At 41.1% G+C, this 21199-nt stretch overlaps 1 protein-coding gene and 1 pseudogene across 1 annotated transcript in view; one reads left to right on the top strand and one right to left on the bottom strand.

The window, feature by feature from the left end:
* The window catches only part of SNX30 (sorting nexin family member 30), a 170099-nt gene that overhangs the window by 107071 nt on the left and 41829 nt on the right, over positions 1-21199 (bottom strand). The gene's annotated exons all lie outside the window — the stretch shown is intronic.
* LOC118828430 lies at positions 6066-7549 on the top strand (annotated as a pseudogene).

Below are 21199 nucleotides of genomic sequence, written 5' to 3'. Positions count from 1 at the left end.
GGGGCATAAAGGGGCAAAGCAGGAATGAACCGGGGGAGATAAGGATAGATGAGGGTATACTGGAGACATGCTCCAAAAATTACTACCTCAGGGACAGTGTGATGCAACCAATCCACCACAGCCCTTGGGGTCAAACTACATGTCCTCCCTCCCCCCTTTAAAACCAGTGGCCTAGAGTGCTAGGAACTTCCCACGATCATACAGCCATTATGTGTCACACATATCCCAGAGAAAAGAGAAGGAAGCATGCTTCATTCCTCTCAATAGATAGGTGGGGGCCGGTGAGTATGTGATGTTTGCTGCATTATTTCTTCCTATGCAATTTGATATCTCACTCTAAGCAATAGCTGTTCCATTCTCTTCTCTCAAGTCCTTCATGGCACTCCCTTCTCTTACCCTCGCAGCTCAGGCTCCATGAGATACCTCACTGTCCTATGAGCCCTCCTTTCTCTCCTCCTCCCTATCTGTAACAGCTAGCACCCTGGCACACCCAGGATGGCCTGCTAGCACCAGTTCTTTGATCCATTTTTCTTAAAGGAAAGCAACTTTTAAGGGGTCAGCAATCTTTGATTACATTCACTAGCTCAGGGGAAAGGTCAGCACCCTGAACACAGAGAAAATACAAGCAGAAAAATTAGCACAAAGACCAAGAGACAGGCCTCCAACTCTCTGAACAAAGTAATACAACCACCTGCATATACTACTGAATCGGGGGAGCACAGATACATCTGAGTAGTCAGGGGCATCTGAATAAACGGCTACTCAGAGTCCTGTCCAGGGAATCAAAAGATCCTTCTCATAAGCAAAATACGAACCTCAGGATATACATATACACACTTTTGGCTAATAGACTCAGATCCAGAAGGCATCACAACTGTCCTCAGTGCCTAATTAGCTTATTACCAAAAGGTGTGAAAGCCTTCGTACAAGCAAGCCTCCCCTAAGCAAGCTTCCCTTTAGGCAAGTTCCTCCCCAACGGGCTCCATGTGACTCAAGATGTATCACAGCTGTGACCGGACAAAGATGAGATGGTCAGATAGGCGTATGAATGGACAGGGAAGATATTCCTATTCCATTAACACTATATCATCTCATATCACTCAGATATCTTCACTGTTATCTCCTTCATTCCAGTATTAGATGTAGAGGTGGCCCTTCTCCTTAGTTAAGGCCAACTTCTCTATCCTTCTATCTACTGGCTCCTTCCCAGATAATTACAAACATACTCATGTCTTCCCAACCTTTAAAAAACAAACAATTAAAAAGAAACTAAGTCAAAACGTGGAAATTCCTGTGGCAGGAAGGCTTAGCCATTCTTCCAGGATCAGACTGAGCCTGCCCACACAGCATCCAAGAATACAAGAGGGAAAAATGGTCTGACCCAAGTGCAAACCCCCATTTGAAGAACAGAGACTGGAAATGTATGAGTAAACAGAAGAAAATGCCAAATATAATGAAGACATGCTATGGGCTGAGAGAAGCCATGAGGTACACCCGGAAGAGAATAACTCCACAAGTCTGATGTGACTTTCAGAGAAAAGAATGTGCAGGCCACAGACACCACAAGATTATCCAAAAGAAATGAAACAAGAAATACAAAACATAATGTTAAAGTCTAGGTCTGACTCCCGTGGCTCCCTAAATAACTTCAGGATCAAACATAAACTGTTCATTTAAAGATCGTTACAACCTCTCCCCTTCCTGTTTTGCCAATCTCCTTACACTTTACTTCTCTCCAAACACTTTTTAGCTTCGTAGATCTGCTGGCAATGGCCAGCCTCATATAAAATGCTCCGCCTCCTTTCTCTATGCCTTCGATCTCATTATCCCTCACCCCTAGAATGCTCTGCTCTCTTACCTCTTTCTACTTCTTAACTTCCCTAGCTTTCTTCAGATAGTTCAAATCCGCCCCCCCAACCCCCCACCCCCCGCATTTGCAAATGCTACTGCCTTCCTCTAGGACTACCTCCTACCTACTCTGTACGCACCTTATACGTACACAATTATTTACATGTGGCCTCTCCCATGGACGAGTGCACTTCTTGAGGGCAGGAGTCTTTCTTCGTACCCCTAGGGCTCAGCACCGTGGCTGGCTGTTTGGAAGAGGACCGTGAGGAAGGTGATGCCATGACTTGATAAATTGTAAACATGATAAATCTCATGGTATACTTTCATTTCCAACCCTTTCCATGCAGCTTTTATTCACCTCCTTCCTAGGAATCCAAGTCATTTATTGCATGCTGAGCCAAATCAATGACTGCTTTAAAAAAAAAAGGTACTACGAATCCTCTAAGACTTTCAAATGAACTTACACTTTATCCATTCGATTCCTCATGGTACCTGAGAATAAACAACTCAAGGAGAAGAGGAAATCTCAGGAAAAGTAAATATCACATTCTAAAAGGCAAAGAAAAAATGTTTTTGTCTGTTAAATGTAAATGAAGCCTCAATAATATGAAAACAATTCAGAGAAAAACTAACGAGCACATCATTTATTTTACCGGAACTAAAAAGCAAAGTGTTGATGGTTGGTGTGCATGTGGATTTGCGGGGCTCCTGTGATCATTCCAAAGGATCCTGGGGGTCTATGGCTCACAGAGGAGGAACTCCTAATCTTAGTGGGATAGACTGGGAAAGGGCCAGCTCTCCCACTTAGTAGTGAGTCAGTTACTTCATCTTGAGTCTGAGGGCCTGGGTTCAAATCCTGCCTCTTATAATTGTGTGACCTTAGAGAACTTACTTAACACCCCACAGACTCAGTTTTCTCCTCTATAAAATGAAGGTGTTGAACTAGGTGGCATCAAATGTTCCCTCTAGCTCTACATACATGACTCTATGATCTTTGCTGGCCTCAGCTTCCTCATATGTAATAAAAGAGTTGTGTTAAAATTATCTTTGTGGTCCCTTCCAGCTCTAGATCTATGATAATATGGTGCTTCTAGATTACAGGTCAAAATGATAACTTGAAACACTAACCCTTCCGAAAAGCTTTTTCTTAGGTACCTGGGAGGACAGAGAGGCATCGTCATAGTAAGGGCAACAAGATTATCTCCATAAAGATGAGCTCCATTTACTTAAAACTAAGAAATTGTAAAATTTCCATAATAAAATCTCTGTTTTTCTTTTGACTGATCTTGATCAATGTTGCTGGAATAACAGAAAGGCCGAGTTACAATGAAAGTCACTTTATAAGCAAAGGAGCTAAATTCTAGCACTAAACACAAGATAAAGAGAGACCCTTACAGCAAGCCAATTAGCACTTTGATTTGTTTACTCTGGGTAACGCACTAGTTTAGTTTTTCCACTCAAAAATACTGCTCATGAAATAGTTTTTCCAAGAACTCAGAAGTGGCAGTCAAGGGCAACACTGGCTTTGACGACAATCTCAGTTACAAAAACTTGACAGGAGTAAGATGACTGAAGACCACAGGCAGTATGACCCCAAAAAACACTGGGAAGTAGTCAAGGAGAAAATGAAGCCAGCAGAGAGCTCACCATGAAATCCAGCTGTGCTAAAAGCACCTGAAGAAAATGGAAGAACAAAAAAGATGCAAAAATGAACAGATCTCTCTCCCTCTGCTGTCTCTCTCCCTCTCCTCCTTCTCTCCCCATTCAGACTATTACCATCTCACTACTATTTGAAGTGGCAATAGCACTTAAGAGTATGAAGTCAGACCATAAATAGCACTTTTGCTAAAAAAAAAAAAAAAAAAAAAAAAACAACTACCAAAAAGGCATCAGCAACCCATTTTCCTGATTTCTCATCTCTATAAAAAACCTTTATCAAGAATGGTCTATTGAGGATATCCTCAATAAAAAAAAAAAATTGCCTTAGGAAATGTTTTCATGGGCTATTTCCCATATCTTTCAAGTTACACAACAGACTGAAAAGGATACAGAATGAGATGCTGAGGTATTCCAAAAATTAACTGAGTTGATGGCACAAAATACAGCCTTGAAAGCCCCCCTCAGCTGTGAGGAAAACCTCGCTCAATGGCCTAATTACTGAGAACAAGTACGATGTTAACCAGGATGGTGCGCTCACGGGCCTTTGCCGAGGCTTTGAGAGATGCTCCTCGTAAGACCAAAACAAAATAAGGAGTTTCAATAATGCGATAACAAAAAAAATGACTGCAAGGTTTTTCAAACGATTCTATTTACAAGTGACACCATGCAAAACGATCTCAAAGCCTATTAACGCAGCCTTTCCTGACAAATTCACACTGAAGGGGAACAGCTCTAACCGCCCACACTGCTAGAAAAACACTCAATGAAAGAAAAACAAATATTGCTCATCAACTGCCGGCAAACTGTCACTAATGGACAGACAAACCCGGGAGCCCCTGTCACATCAGCCCCTTCCCTCAACCCCCATCATACTGCCGCCAATGCTTCCACCCCAAATCCCCGGAGTCAACGGCCGGGAATACGATTCTTGGGGAGATGCAGTCTAACAACTACCTGCAGAACTGCAGCCCCTACCTCCTCAGAGTCACAGCTACCTAGAACCCCCAAAAGAAAGCTCTTCCTACCAAAAACCCCTTGGCACCATCAGAAAAGGAGATCATTTTACGTACGGAAATGACACTCCAGAAGATTCGGCTTTGTGGCTGCAACCAAAGGACCACTGGCCCTTTCCACCTGACTTGTAGCCAAAACCTCGTATACTTGTCTCCCCTTATTAGAATGTGCTTTATATGTGCGTACATACATAAACACACACACACACACACATATGCACACACACACACACGCAACAATTTTGCCAGAAGATTCACAAAGAAAAACCCACCAGACTCACAGAAGTAAATCAACAATACTGATGGATTTTACCACTTCGCTATCAGACGACGATGACAAATAAATTAATCTGGTAGTTCCATTTGGCCATCTAACTAGTCACTATGTTCCAAGGCTGTGCTGCTCTGTACCTGTTGACACAATTTAATATGTAGATAATTACTTTCAAGTTTCCCACTGAAGAGAGAAAAGAAGGGATTTAAATAACCCGAGCTCTGACAGTAAACAAAGACATTAAGAATTAAGGCAAAACAAGCTCTGGTTAAATACTCTCTTTTCCCTCTGTAAAATGGGACGGGGATAATAACAGCAAGTGCATCAGAGGATTGAATAAGATTTTATAGATATATACATACATACACATGTATATATACACATATGTGTATATATATATATAAAGTACTCTGTAAATTTTAAATAGCTATATAAATGCTAGCTGCTAGTTATTAGTTTCTTCATGTTTAAAATGAAGGAGTTATACTAGATGACCTCTCAGAGCCCTTCTTGCAAGCTATGAATCTAAAATTCAACGTGGCAGGAGATATCAATCTATTGAAAGCAATATTTCTACAAAAGAACGACAATGCACATGCAAAAGTAAAGATCTAGGGGCACCTGGTGGCACAGTGGATTGAACACCGGCCCTGGAGTCAGGAGGACCTGAGTTCAAGTCCGGCCTAAGACACTAGTTGTGTGACCCTAGACAAACCATTTAACCCCAATTGCTTCCCACCACCACCACAAAAAAAAACAATCTAAGCACAAATCTTCTGAGGCACTCCTATTTCAAAAGGATAATTTAAGTTATTACAGTAACTGTACAAATCCCACACATTTCCCAGCCCGTGCCCAGGCCTCCATAATTGAGTGCCAACCCCAACAATGCCTTAAGGTCAATTTTGATTACTTTTATCTTCAGACAGGGATGATACCTGAAGATGGCATGCTAAGTATTCTATCTATTAGTCTCCACAGGAGGAGTCCTGAATTTGTCTTGTCATCAAATTAAAGATATTTTTTATACTAACCTAGTTTTCTTCCCCAGTACCAGAGTGCAACAAAAGCTTCTCTACTGGTACAAGGCTTGGCCACCATAGAAGCACATCCAGGTCAGGGTCGGGTTTGGCAGACACTCCTCTCAGGTGTTCCGCTCAGTGGAAGCCGCCACACCACCCAATAACTGATACCAGGACCTTGTTTTCTGCTGTTACAGAAACAAAAAACGCTGTCTCTCCCCTTTCTCCCCCCAGGAGGATTCAAGTGACATGGGTTTGGAAGAGCCAAAGAAAATGAGAGAAGAAGACTGGAAAAAGAAGGCGCTGGGAGAACAGAGAAAGCTGGGTAGTGCCCCAGCTGAAGTAGATGAGGAAGGAAAGACGTTAATCTTCATGGTACATAGATCCATAAAAAAGACCCACACTAAAGCACCAAGAAACCCCAACCTGAGAAACAAAAAGTGTCTAGTTCACAAGGAGACTGGCATAAGAGGGGCAAAAGGAAAATACTGTGACTACGAGATACTGCAGAGGAGCACCAGATGAACATATCCAACCTCAGCTTACGTTTGACTACGACGGTAAAAGTGAAATGGCCACAGCTCAGAGGAAGCTTGTGGAAGAATATGCTTAAGTTGATCTGGCTAAACATACACTGAAAGCTCAGAAGCTACAGGAAGAATTAGCCTCAGGAAAGTTAATGGAAGAAGTGAACTCACCAAAGCATCACTGGGGAGAACCAAATTCTCAGAGGGAAAGAGAGACCATAACAGTATCTGAGAAGCCATTACTAAATATTTGTGAAAGTTAGATCCCAATTCTGCCTACTGGGATCCAAAAGCAAAAGCAATCAGAGATAATCCTTATGCCAACGAAGAACGGAATCCTGATTAAGTACAGGAAACAATTTTGATACACTAGAGAAACAGCTTTTATTGCAAAGACACAGTTGTCTGCCTGGGAGGCTTCTGACAAAGGGTTTGAAGTGCATCTCCAAGCAGAACCAAAAAAGCTGGATACATATTATGTACAAATTATTTAAATATTAATTTAAGTATAAATTATTTAAAATCAAGATAGAAGATTACAAAGAACAACAGAAAGGAAGCATCCTAGAGAAGTATGGGGGTCAAGAACACCTGGATGCGACGCACTCCTTCCTTCCTTCCTTCCTTCCTTCCCTTCCCTTCCCTTCCCCCCAGTTCTACCAGCTCAAACAGAATGCCATGGGAAATATTCAAGGCATGGAACAATCATCAAAGGACAAGAGCAAGCTGAGTTTCCTATTGGAAAGAAGGTAGATCAGAGTACAAATGCTGTCACTCCTTTGTCAAGTTTTCTTACTGCAATGGAGAAGCTGGGGAGGAAATATACTCCTGATGATGCCGTGGGAAAAGAGCAAATGAACAGACGAAAAACTGTTGGAGCTTCACCAAGAGAAAAAGAAAAGAGAAAAAGAAACAAAGGAAGAGTAGGTTAGACAATGAGGGTGAGGAAAAAAGAAACATGAAAAATTGAAAAAGGCACTAAATGCCAGCGGGCCTGCCTTCTATGACAAGGAGATCATGCAGTGAGACGAGAGAAAGAGACCCTACAATAGTATACGTGAAGCCCAAGAGCCCACAGAAGAGGAAATGGAGGCATACAAGACAAAACAACAGAAGCCAGATGATCCCATGACTTCTTTTCTGGAACAGCAAAGACATGACTTGGAAGGAGATTCAGGACACCCAACTCATATATATTCTTTTTAGTCTTTTAATAAACAGAGATGGAAAAATCCTCATTCATTTTTCTTGTTGTCTGTCTTTTAAGTAAATTTCTCAAACTCTTTCATTAAAAAAAGTAGCACTACTAAATTTTTTTTTGCCTGGTAATGACAACTCCCTCAGCAGTAAACTATATATGACAATAAATTCATAAAAGTACAAGTTTTACTTGGATTTTGATTTGATAAAATTATGCTTAGCTAATTCTGATAGTATATTTGGCCCAACAGACAATTTTTACCAATTTATTAGAATAAACCTTTTAAAAAACAAAACCAAAAATAATCATTTAACTGATTTTGCTAGTAAATCTTGAGCTATGTCTCCTATTCAACCGTGATTGTTCCAATCAGTCTACAACTGATCAAGACGCAAGGTTTTCCTCTTTTTCTGCAGATACCACTTTGAGCAACTTTCTCCCTCTCCTGCTCCCCAAGTCATCACTATTCTGGTTGCATAGTCATCATTCCAGTGACCTCCTTCTCTTAGGGGCTCTAGAGCACCCTATCTTGCTGCTGTTCTGAAGGGAGGTTGCTAAGAGGTACAACAGACTAAATCTATGAAGGTCAACAATTCATTCCCTAAATGCTACTATGTGCCACAAATTTTATCTGGTGAAAGATAAGCATAGCAGGGAGCCCCTGGAGTTTGTTGAGATGAGGGAGATGACATAAACATTAATTAAGCACTTACTATGTCCCAGCACTGTGCAAATGGCTAAGAATACAAAAAGAAGCAAAAGACAGTCTCTGCTCTCAAGAAGTTCATAATCTAATGGATGAGACCACCATTAGCAGTGCCTGGCCCAAAGCAAATGCTTAACAAATGGCTGCTGACTGACTGATTTCCAGTTCTAAATCTATTGCTATCTTTATCACTATTATATGCTAAAATAGATCTGTAACCTCATCGATGGGGGCATTTCCCTTCCTCAGTATAGATCATAACTTATTCACGCTTACTCATTATGTATGTTCTGAAGTCCCTCTCTAGTCTTATTATGTATTACGGTTAGTAGTGAAACACTACTTATCCCACCATATTATTGCTCGCTCTTTGCATAGCAACAGCCCACCTTCTTTCCCTCCATGCCCTATACATCACTCCTTGAAGGCAGCTTAACCCAGGAATTATACCACACCCTGCTTGAACCTACAACACAAGTATACACTACTCGTTGGCTCACCTGGTCCTTGGGTTCTAAGGTTTTATTGGTTAGGAATCATAACCATACAGTATTTATATAAGATCGATGTTTAAAAAGATAAACCTAAATTTGGGACCAATGAAAATATTACCCAATTTTTCCAATGCTATCCAGCCAATTCTCTTCTTATTTATTCATTCTGGGCCCAATTCGTTGCTCACACTTACACAGTTCCCATTCCAAATATGTACTGACACATTTCCTCAACAGACTGGCAATACAACCTCATATCTACTATTCACTATCTCATAATGAGAATAGGCATTTTTCATCCATTTTGTTTTTCCTATCTGAACTATTAAACTCATCTCTTTTTAGCACATCTAGTAGATAAGTTCTTTGAGAAAAGAGCTCAAAGGTCTCAATAATGTTTGGATTCTTCTCACTTCTCAGCACCGTACCTTATGGCACACATCTAATAAATGACTGTTTTGGATTGTTTTGGATTGAATTTGAAATAGAATTAAACTGATCAGCACTTCACCCAAATTCAGAACCCTCTCCCCTCCAAACTGTTTCTTTAATCATGTTTAAAGCTGGAATGCATGCTTTAGTTCACAATATTCTTAATGCAGGGCTGTACAACATACAGCCAGCGGTCCATTAGAGGCCCACCAAAGGATTTTGAGCGGCCCACGAAAAATGTAGAGGATGTAAAAGAAAGTAAAGATATAATGAGTGCTTTTTCTGTGCCCCATTTAACCTGCCTTCCACCAGTCGCCACTGTGCCCCTCATGTAACTTGGCAGGGTGGGTTGCCCCTGCACACTCTCTACTGTTTTTCACGTGAGCCACAGCAACCAACCATCATCAGTCTGTCTCTAGTCTGAGAGGAGCAAGAGTTGCGTTTGCTGTTTTCAGTCATTACTAAATGAAAACAGTAAGAAAACTTGAAAAATGTATTAAAACTTGTACCCCTTAGCAAAGTAATTTTTTTAACATTAATGTGATTTCATGATAAATAAAAATCTTAAGTAATAAGTGTAATTTATTGATAGTAATTGAAATTTCCCGTTTTAAATATGGTTTATTTGCAAAATACTTTAATCATTAATTATACCTTTACTTGGAAAGTGAGCCACTAAAAACCTATTTATCCCCCAAAGAAGTTTAGCCTGTTTTAATTTTGGCCCCTACCTACTAACAAGTTGTTAAGGTTTGTCTTAATGAAACAATACAACCATGGTTCTTTTGTTCAAAAGCACCATTCCTTTAACCACATGTTTGATCAGTGCCCCAAGCCATGCCCCAAATCCCTTGAAGCGAAGATCTGCAAACTGGCATTATAAAAACGTGTCTAATCAGCTCAGACGACACAGTCTGACCATGCCTGAAGTGTCCAAATTTATCAGTTGTGAAACAGATGCCATGCAAACTAAGATTAAAAGAAAGCTAGGCTTGCTGCCCTCAGCCATAAAAAAGCTACATATGCAGAAAAATCTAGTGAAAAAACAAGTCAAAGTAAAGTACCAAACCAAATGATTTGGCAAATCTACAATTTTTTTTAATTGCAGAATAGAAGGAGCACAGAACTAAGGCAGAAGAACTAGGTTTTCCAACTGCTGCTGTCAAGCTATTTGCTAATGATCTAGCTGGGTGACCTTGGCCATTTTACTGCCCTTGATCACTTGCCTTCCATGACTTACTTTCCTCTTATGTAAAAAATAGCAAGAAAGCATTTTTACTGCCTAAGTTTTCCCAATCAGATTTCAGAAACTGTGGCCCGAAATCCTTTGGCACAGTATTCTCAAAACTGACCAATTCCACACGTGATAGAAAGACTACCATACTATTCCTAAAGGCCGCATGTCTATTTATGCATACCAGCCACCCCATTTTCAAAAGAACAGTGAACGCAGGCTGGCCTTGGAGTTAACTGGTGGCTTTTAATTTTCCTCTTGCTCTTACAGACTCTGTGCCATTTCTTTATCACGTAAGCACTTTGTTTCTTCTCTGAATAGTATACCTGAAGCTAGGAATAGAAAGGGAGCAATGGTGGGGAATGCAGGTGAGGAACCTGTGGCCTTCACAGAATATCTTGTCTTTCTTTTTGGTCTCTTCTGACTGTTTCACCCAACACATCAAGCTGTGTGACATCCAGCAACCCAGGAAATTCACTAAGATGGTAAGTTACAGGTTAGTGGTCGATCCTCACTGGTGTAAGGAGTTTCCATACCAGGAATTCCTGCATGATGAAATTACCAGTTTACAGAGGAGATAACTAACGGAATGAAGCTCTGGCAGAGTCGGGAGGGCAGGAGATCAAGACTGAATGATTTGGGGGATGCCCACCACTTGGGGAATGGCTGAACCAGCTGTTGTATGTTACTATGAATACTACTGTGCAATATGACATGATGAGCAGGTGGACTTTGGGAAAACCTGGAAAGACTTACATGAACTGATGCTGAGTGAAGTGAGCAGAACCAGGAGAACATTGGACATAATAATAGCCACAGTGTTCGAGAACTGATTTTGATAGACTTAGCCCTTCTCAGCAATGCAAAGACCCAAAACTTTCCCAAAGGACTCATGATGGAAAATGCCATCCACATCCAGAGAAAGAACTATGGAGTCGGAATGCAGAGCAAAGCAGACTCTCTTCTCTTTGGTTTTCTTTCTCGTGGCTTCTCCCATTCGTTACAGTTCTTCCAGGCAACATGACTAATGTCAAAATGTGTTTAATAGGAATGTATGTGTAGAGCCCATATCAGACAGCACATGCTGTCTTGGGGAGGAAGAGAGGGGAGGGGGAGAAAATTCAAAAACTTACGGAAGTGAAAGTTGAAAACTGAAAATAAATTAAATATAAAAAGAGTGAATGATTTTGTCTTAGCTACTTTTATGGGGATCTCTTCAATGAAAAGATGGAGAGTGGCAAAGGCTTTAATAGTGATAAAATTTGAAGAACGGTGGAGGGGAGACAACTAGATGGCTTAGTTTTTGAAGCTCTAGATTTAGAATTGAAAGACCCAAGGCCCAAGACCCAAGGCAAAAATCTCGCTCTATCTCTGTGCATGTTTCTAAACATATCTCTCTGTGTTTGTGTCTTTTTCTATGTTTGCGTGTGTATATATGCGTCCGTCTGTGTCCATTTCTTAAACAAAAAAAGGTCTACCAAATCAAATGTCCTGCCTCAAATTCCTTGACCTCCCATCTGTCTTGACCCATTTCTTAAACTTTTGCTAACTACCACCTACTACCGGATGTGCTTTCTTCCCTTGTCTCCTAAGAAAACCTCCTGATTGTTCCCTGGTCTCCTTGGCTCTAATCTCTTTTCTCCTCTAGTTTCTCAAACTATTCCTTTGTCTCTCTCTTATACTTACTTCAAGTCTTCTGACTCCTTAATGTTTCCAAGCTGAAGGAAGTTAGAAGCAGCTGGTGGTGCGATGGCTAGAACACTGGGGTTCCTGTCAGAAAGACCTGAGTTCAAATCCACCTCAGACACGTACTAGCTGTGGGACCCTGGGCAAGTCAATTCCCCTCTATCTGCCTCAAGTTCCTTGAACGTAGCACAGAGATGATAAGAGCACCTACCTCCCATGGGTGTTGCGAGGCTCAAATGGGGGTTCAGCATAGTACCGACACGCAGCGGGCGCTTAATAAATGTTTCCTTTCTCTTTCCCCAAGCAAGCTCCTTTGCCTTTCTTCTGTATACCTCATCTCTTTCCACACTCACACCATCGGCCCTCACCTCCGAAGAGATGATCCCCAAACCTAGATCTCTAGCCCTGACCTCTGAGCACGAGACTTCCTCAGTGAAGTAGGCAGCTAGCTAGGTTATCAATCATCAGAACAGAATGTAGGGAAGTAGGACTGACAGCGAGGGAAGGCAAGGAAGGATGTGGAGTGAATGCATGACTGCCTGGCCGCCAGGGAGGGGAGTGGGGGAAATGGGCTAGAACCTGATAGTACAGGCAGTTCAAAGGGTTCCCAGCTCAAGAATGAACGGCAGGAGGTCAGAGTGCGAGGTATCAAAGGGCAGTAGAATTAGTGAAATACGGAGTTTATAAATGATGGCGTTAAGACTACATAAGAAGGCAAATTAAAAACACTGAGTGGAAGATATAGATGGAGAGAAAAGAGGTGGGTCGGGGGACTGAAGGGTCAATGAGGGTCAAGATTAATGACCACAATAACAAGAGGTAGCATTTATATATTGCTTTAAAGTTGACAAAATAATTTTTACATATCATCTCATTTGATCGTAACAACAACCCTGTGAGGCAGGTGCAATCATCCCCATTTTACAGATAAGGAAACTGAGACACAGAAAGGTTAATTGACTTGCCCATTGTTAGAAACATACTTAGTCTAGAAATAAACAATACTCATTGGAAAGCCAGGAAGGTTTTCATTATATTTTACACTTATTCTCTCTGAAAAAAAAAATGGATATGTCCCCTGAACAGAGTATAGGAGAGTACAAGGACTCAGACAAATGTCAGCCCTTTAATTGGCTCTCAATTCAAATCTCCCGCCTGGCTCTCCATTGGCCAGATGCAACTCCCTGAAGTGCCCACATCATGCCCCCTCCAACAGCTCATTAAGCATGAGGATCAGAAGTCTGGTTTCTGCTAGATCACAGCTCTGATCAGAACCAGTCACCTGACTTACATTCTGCTGAAGCTGGGGGGAGCGCTTTTAATCCTGTGGAAACAAAACTCCTCCCATTGTTTCCCACAATTCCCCCTCTTTTATTTTATTCAAATTCTTGTTTCCACATCTTTAATACTCCCTTACTCTCTTTCTCATATGAATTCTTCCCCTTATCATCTCCTCTTTAAATGAATATGGGAAGGGAAGGGGGAAAGTTTGATCTATGCATTCACAAATCAAAGGGGGCAGTCCCCTTTGTAAATACAGATAGAGAGGCCCAAAAGAAAACAATAGTGCAATTGTCCCTTTAAGATTCCAAACTCTCTTCCCATGCAGCTGTCTGGCAGGGAACATCATGGATGAAGTCCCTGGTACTTGTTCCAGCCATTCTCCAGCGCAGCATCTTAGCATCTTCCAATTTTCCTTCCCCCAACCTCAGTTTCCTTTCTCCCGCAGCCTGCCAGAGGGCTTTTGTTTTATTAATTAATCCCTCCAAGCCTCAAAAGTTTACCCAAACTGCATTTCAAATTTTCCCTTACGGAAACATGAAACATAAAACGTTTCTCAAACACACAGACAAGGTATTAGACAAGACACTGGACACGAACAATTTAGAATGTGAATTCAGACCTATCTTAAGCGTTAACACATTTCACTCTTCAGATCTCCAAATCACCCTACCCCTGAGTCCTCCCACACAAACTTCCTCCTTTATGTGAGGCAGTGAATGGTTTTAAATGCAAATCGATCTGTCTCTCCCAGATCTGCATAGTTCTTGTCTCTCTCCACATTCAAATCTTTCTGGAGTTAGAATGGAGGGAGATTTTTTTTTTACCACCCAAAACTTTCCAAACCTTTATCCTGAGTGAGCACAGTTTTCCCAGTTAGCCAGCAAATTATCCCAACGGACTTTCTCAGATAAAATGCTTGAAGAAACTCCATTCTCCACCTCGGTAGCTTTTAGGAGCTCTTTCCCATTCTAGGCAAACCTGATTTATCAACCTAGAATCCGAGACATGACGAAGCAGTGCTTATGATGAGGGCACAGTCTCTAGGAACCCCCTTGAGTCTGGAGTGCGGTCTCTGGGAGCCCCCTTGAGCTGTCCCTGAGTCTTCAGGCTGGATCTGGCCTTCCCCTAGGGCCACAAGCCTCACATTGTCTTTGGGCCCAGATCTCTCCCTCTATTGTACTTTAGATATGCATGCCTTCAGTTACTTCCCAACCTTGATATCTCACTATCTTGGATCCTGGACTCTGGCTCCACCTTATCTTCCTTAGACTTCCCCTCAAGACCCTCCCTAAACCCCTCCTCTAGTCACCCCAGACCACCCCTCAATCCCTCCTACAATCTTTGTGTATATAATCTCCATCTTGCCTCCATGAAGGTGCTCAGATTCAATCTAATTCAGTAGGTTGAATCTGGCCCGCTTGTGGAAACAGGCGTCACAAGGTGGGGGGATTTCTTAAGACAGCCCATTATGGTGAATCCCTAATAAACTTTCTCTTTTCCCTTGGCTGAGAAGGCTTGAGTCGAATTCTTTCGGCAGGACCCGGTGAGTCAATATTTTGGGGTGCCCAGCACCCCTCAACCTTTTACCTCTTCATTTAGATCCCCAATTTTTCCTGCTGTCGCTCAGGAACCTGACCAATTTCACTTTTTCATTCAATCTCTTTACTCAAGTTCCTGGGTTTCCAAGGATTAAAAAAAAAAAAACAGTCCCAGGAAGTTAGCAGTCTAAAGAAGGGAAACTCCAACCTGAGGATACTCAGGCCCACTGAAAATCAGTGGGGGCACCTCCCTTTCCCCACAGTGAATTTTCCTTCTGATGCTAGAAATCCCAGATGAGTCCTCAATTGTTAGAAACATACTTAGTGTAGGAATAAACAATGCTCGCTGGAAAGGTAGGAAAGTTTTCATTATATTTTACATTTATTCTTTCTGAACGGAACACAGGAGTGCAGGATTAAAAAAGTCCAAAGTTAACGGCTTCACAGAATGACGGAATCTAATCGTTAAAAAAGGCTCTCACAGGTCACCTGTTCCAACCAAGAGTGAATCTCTATTAACATTTCTATTAAGCGGTCAGCCAGCCTCCACCTGAAGACCTGTACAATCAGATAGTTAAGGAGTGAGGGTGATAATCAGGACACACCTGATCAACTGATTTCCTCCCCAGCCCAATTAATGAAATTACTGAAGGTAAGAGGCAGGTAATAGAAATAAAAGTATTAAGATTTTTCTTTTTAAGCGCAAGAAGTGTCTGTTTTTATGAGTGTCTATATTTGTAAGTCCCTTTATGAGGGGCAAGGCAAACTTGATAGAACTAGAGGGCAGCTAGCCATTGGCCGCACCTCTGATAGCCCTTTACCTTAAAAACTAAGACATTCTAGAAATAGGCAGAAGCAAAGGGCTACTAAGTATGACCACTGGCAGTCAAGAAGAGCTGGCTTTACAAACACCCAGCCTTCAAGGGGAAATCCTCACCCGGGGGTAGGGGAAGAGTAGGATTTCTTTCCCTTTTCCACTCCCTCTGCCCGATCAGTCACAATGTCGAGTAGCAGAGCTATTCCTCCAGTAGGAGATTTCAATCTGGTCCAGTGGTCAATGCAGGAGATCCAAAGAGTTTTGTGAGTAAAGAAACAGTTGACTCTGGCCATTGGGAATAGAGATGAGAAAAACAACAGCACGGGCAGGGTGACAGTAGAGGCAATGTACCATGGAGGAAGCATAAGAAGGCACCATAAGAAGGGGAAGAAGAGAGAGGATTCTGGGAAGAGGGCAGAGTAGGTCAGAAGATTCCAAGCTCTCAAGATTTTCCTCCACAAAAGAGATAAAACAGTGGCTCAAGGCAAACATAGAGCACTAAAAATAAATAAGAGAAGGGGAAGAACAGGGGTCCTCCAGGGACAATTGGAGATTTGAAGAAAAATTCCTGGGTGAGGTTTGGTCCACAAGAAGAATAAACACCTCCAGGCTAGGGACCGCATAAACAACAAGCAGCAAGCCAGGGGTTAGCTGGTTTGGGAGGCTGCCTTGGCCCCAGCCACAGGAAATTTGCCCTGGGACAGTGAAGGGAGCTGGATGTCTGAGCTGGGGAAGATCAAGGAACAGCAGACCCAGCTGTGCTATGGAGAACTGGCAGGCGAGAAGGAACCAGCAGAAGTCCAGTGGGTGCAGAAGCAGTGGGGTGGGGACACTGCTGGCTGTGGGCACTTAAACAGGAGGCTGGAGGTTTGGGTTCAAGGTCAGAGAGGAGAACATAAGGACGATCTGAGGCCAGAGGCACCATCCCCCATGCCCCAAGACTAGAGATAATTACAAAAAATTAAACAATTACCAAAAAAATAGCATAGGCAGAAGAGAAAGAATGGGAATAAAGAAGACCAGCATTTGTCTTCAGAAGAGGATACTGAAGCAAAGAAACCCTCTTCTACCCCAAAGAATAATGTCAAATGGTCACTTGCCCCCCAAAAATTTCATAGAACTTAAAAAAAGACTTTTAAAATCAAATGAGATTGAGGAAAAACTAAAAAAAAAACCCAAGAAAAACAAAAAGATTATGAAAAGAAAGTCAATCAATTAGAAAAGGAGATGCAAAATCTTAAGGAAGAAAAAGACTCCTTGAAAATCAGAATTGGGCAAGGGGAAGCCAGTGAAGTCATAAGAGACCAAGAAATAATAAAACAAAATATAAAGAATGAAAAATAGAAGAGATTGTGAAACATCTAACAAGAAAAACAAATGATTTGGAGAACAGATCAAGAAGAGAAAACATAAGAATAACTGGACTACCTGAAAGCTATGATAAAAAAGAATCTTGATACAATAATACAAGAAATAATTAGATAAAATTGTCCTGAAGCATTAGAACAAGAGGGGAGAGTAGAAATAGAAAATAATCCACCAATCACCACCTGAAAGAGACCCTATGAGGAAAACCCACAGGAATATTATAGTCAAATTCTAAAACCCCCAGCTCAAGGATAAAATATTATGAGGAACAAGAAAAAAAAATTTACATATGGTGATGCCACAATTAGAATCACACAAGACTGGCAGTGGCAACACTAAAAGACTGCAGGTCTTGGGACACTATATATTGAAGAGCAACAGAACTGGGCTCCTGGCCGAAAATCTCATACCCAGCAAAGCTAAGCATAATTCTGAATGGAAAAAAAAATTGACATTTAATGAATTGTTTCAGGACTTTGTAAAAAAAAAAACAAAAAACAAAAGCTGAACTTAATAGAAGATTTGACATATAAAAGCCAAGAGAAATATAAGCTTTATACCAAAGACTAATTACAAGAGACTCAATGAGGGCAGGCTGTTTACTTTTTTATGTATGTAAAATGTATGTGTAAGATTGTTATTAGTAATTGGGTGGTTCATAAGAAAGATTAGGGTAAACCTGAGCATATGACTTCAACAAATAAAACCATTCAGGAATAGCTAAAAAGAGTAATTATCTTATACAAATGAGGTGCAAGAGGAAGAAATGATACAGAAGAATTAGATGGGGAAGGAGGGCTGGTAGTTTTGGAAACCTACTTTCATCAGGAATGTGTTTGAGGGAACGATACATATACACCTAGAAGAGTATAAAAGTCTTCTAAATTTAGAAAGAAATAAAATGCCAAGGAGATGGGGAGGGGAGAGAGAATGGGGAGGGTTCTTTAGAGGGGAGGGTGAGGGAATAGGTTAAAGGGGGATATAGAAGGGTGTTTAAATTAATGGGAATGGGAGGATAAGGGAGGGATCATTGGAAGGTTAAGTAATAGGAGTAGCAGGCAGAAGTAGAGGAGTCAGGAGGGATAGAAAATAAGAGATACATACAAACATAAAAAACAAAGATTAGCAGTAGAATCTCTTAGGGAAAGTATATGTTTATATATGTGTTTATATGTATATATATATTTATATACATATTTATGTACTTTTATATATATGTATATATATATATATATATTTTTTTTATATATCAACATTTATATATAAATATATCCATGCTTAGTTGTAGCCTGGTGGGGGGGGAGGAAAAAGGGGGAAAAAAAGTAAGTAAAAAACGTACAGCAGAGAACAAAAGAAAACCTACAAGGAAGCAAAGAAAAGATAGATAGTTTTTAACACAACATGTAGTATTTAATATATAGGCTTTCTTGAAATGGAAATTTATTGCTATATAGTTGGAATCCTCTCTTACATTCTATGTGCATGACTTTTTTATTTTATATGTAAGTTTTAATATTTAAGTTTATAATAGGTTTCTCTTTTTCTTATTATGTACTTAAGTCTTAGTATTCAAGTTTAAAATTAAAAAAAAGAAGAAGGGAAAGGAGAAAGCAGTGTCTGGCCCTACAACACCAGAGGCGTGAGTTATCTTGGCCAAATGTGCTCCATACTTGTGCGCCACCCTACAAGAGTATTCTACGTGTGTGCCTGCTCTTCTCCCTGCTGCTTTTCTGCATGCATCCCAGTTTTATAAGGGTCAGGGCCTTGAAGTTAGGTCTTAGCTTCATTGTTTTTAGTTCTATCCTCCGGAATTGAAGGACATCTACTTCCTCTTCCACACAGGGATCTTTAAAATAACTTTAAGGTCACTTATTACATCCTTCCAATGTTCTTCTACAGGTTAAACAAACATCCTAACCGCTTACAACTGGTTTGAAAGGACCCACTCAATATGTAAGGAGGAATGGATTTGGAGCCAGGAAGAAATGAGTTCAAATTCTACCTCAGACAGTTACTAGGCTACAAGGTGGTCCAGAGCTGCTGGGTTTGGGCTTGGCATCAGAAAGACCTGAGTTCAAATGTGACCTCAGACACCTAGGCACCTGTCTCAGGTTCCTCAACTATAAACTGGGGGTATTAATAGCATTTACTTCAGAGGGCCACTGTGAGGATCAGATGAGATAATACTGAATATGCAAATGCTTTACAAACTTTTTAAAAGCACTTAGCATTCACTATTATATTTGGGTGATTCTGCAGGTAACACAGGGCTAAGGCCTCTCAGACAAAGTTTTTCACCAACATCTCTTCCTTTGCATTCATACAGGGGCCCCCATTCTCTGTGATGCTGACCCAGAGGTCTGGCACAATACTTGAGGGCTGGCTGATGCCGCATGTTCTCCTTTGGCTGAAATGTACCTATCCTACAACTCACCTTCTCAGGACAAGGTCCTGTCACCTGTGAAGAGAGTACCTTAACTCTTAGATACTATTAAAAAACTTTACAGTAGCCTTGAAGAAACAAGGCCCCATTTCTCCTTGCCTAGCCCAAGGAATGCCTAATAGGGTATTACAACAAACCAAATGAGAAGGGAACTTTAAAGCATGGCAGGCTGGTAGAAGAAAACAAAGCTAGGGGCTTTGCAGGGCCCTGTAAAATGTCCCACAGGTTAGTTGGTGAGTCAACTATCCCACTCATGTGCAAGCCATCCCTCCTAAGGAATATGCAGCACCATGTGGAAAATACAAAAGGGGTAACTTTTGACAGTAACACCAGCATCAATTGCTGAGGTCACAGAAGGAAACAAGTTGCCATGAATCCAGGGTAGATACTCTTTAAAGGATTCCTCATGAGCTGATAAAGATCACCCCCAATGTAAATGAATATACCCACCACAAAGCCTGGTGGTCTGGCAGAGCCCAGTACAGGGCCATCCAAAGGATACACACAATGCCCTTGGGCCAGCTTTAAATAGCTCCAGAAGGAGTCTAGCTCTAAACATGCAAATTGGCTGGTCTATTTATCCTTTCATTCTTAAGTGTTTCCTTTTTATTACCTTTTCAAAACAGACTTTTAAATACTTTGGACCATTAGCTGCAGAAGGACTGAAAGTACAATTTATACATAGTGTAGGAAGTTATTTCAAATAGAGGAGGATATCCGGTTACTAAAAAGGGTCCAATAAACTAAAACCCTGCCCCATTTCTAACAGTATGAAAAGAAAACTGCTGGGTGCTTACTTTATCAGGAGCAGCTAAGTACTTCCTCCAGTGGAAGTTTGGGTATCCCCAAGGCTGTGACCAATCAGGCTACTAAGAGTCTACAGTTATAAAAGCCTGCAGTTTACATAGACAAGCAGCCTAGAACAGCCGGATTCAAGCCCTGCTTCAGACACTACCAGCAAGAAAGAAACCACTTGACCTTTCAGGGCCTACTTATCTCTCTAAGACAGTAAATTACAGGGGCAGTGACAATCTGCACAAGTGGTGGAAATTTCCATACTAGCAGTTCCCTAGAAAATGAAATTAAAGGTCCTGACCCTGTTCCCCACCTCCCCAAAAAGTTTTAATATTTTAATTCATAAAAGGTAGATTCTCCCTGGAATGTCACATTTGATATTTCCATTACAGAATTAAGGCCTTCAACTAGGGGATCACAAGAATTTCTCAGGAAAAAAACAAAAAATAAGAACAAAAACACAGTTTTCACAAACCAGCCTCAAAGAATTTAGTCACCCCTACAGATTGTTTGGGCAGCGAGGAAGCACGGCGAGCCCTGGAATAAGAAGGACCTAAGTTCAAATCCAGCCTCAGACACTAGCTGTGTGATACTGGGCCAGTCACTTAATCCTGTTCGCCTCTGTTTCCTCATCTGTAAAATGAGCATGGCAAACTACTCCGGGATCTTTGCCAAGAGAGCCCCAAACAAGGTCACAAAGAATTGGACATGACTGAAACGGCAGAACGACAACAATCATGAGATTTACATAAAGCTATGTTTAAAAAGTTAAAACATACAAAATACTAGATCATTGCCACTCCTTCATACAACTGGAATTCAGGCTGCTGAAAATATTTCCTTTTTTAATACTTAAAA

Source organism: Trichosurus vulpecula, chromosome 1 (genome assembly GCF_011100635.1).
Source record: "Trichosurus vulpecula isolate mTriVul1 chromosome 1, mTriVul1.pri, whole genome shotgun sequence".
Lineage (NCBI taxonomy): Eukaryota > Metazoa > Chordata > Mammalia > Diprotodontia > Phalangeridae > Trichosurus > Trichosurus vulpecula.
This window is presented reverse-complemented; position numbering and strand designations above follow the sequence as displayed.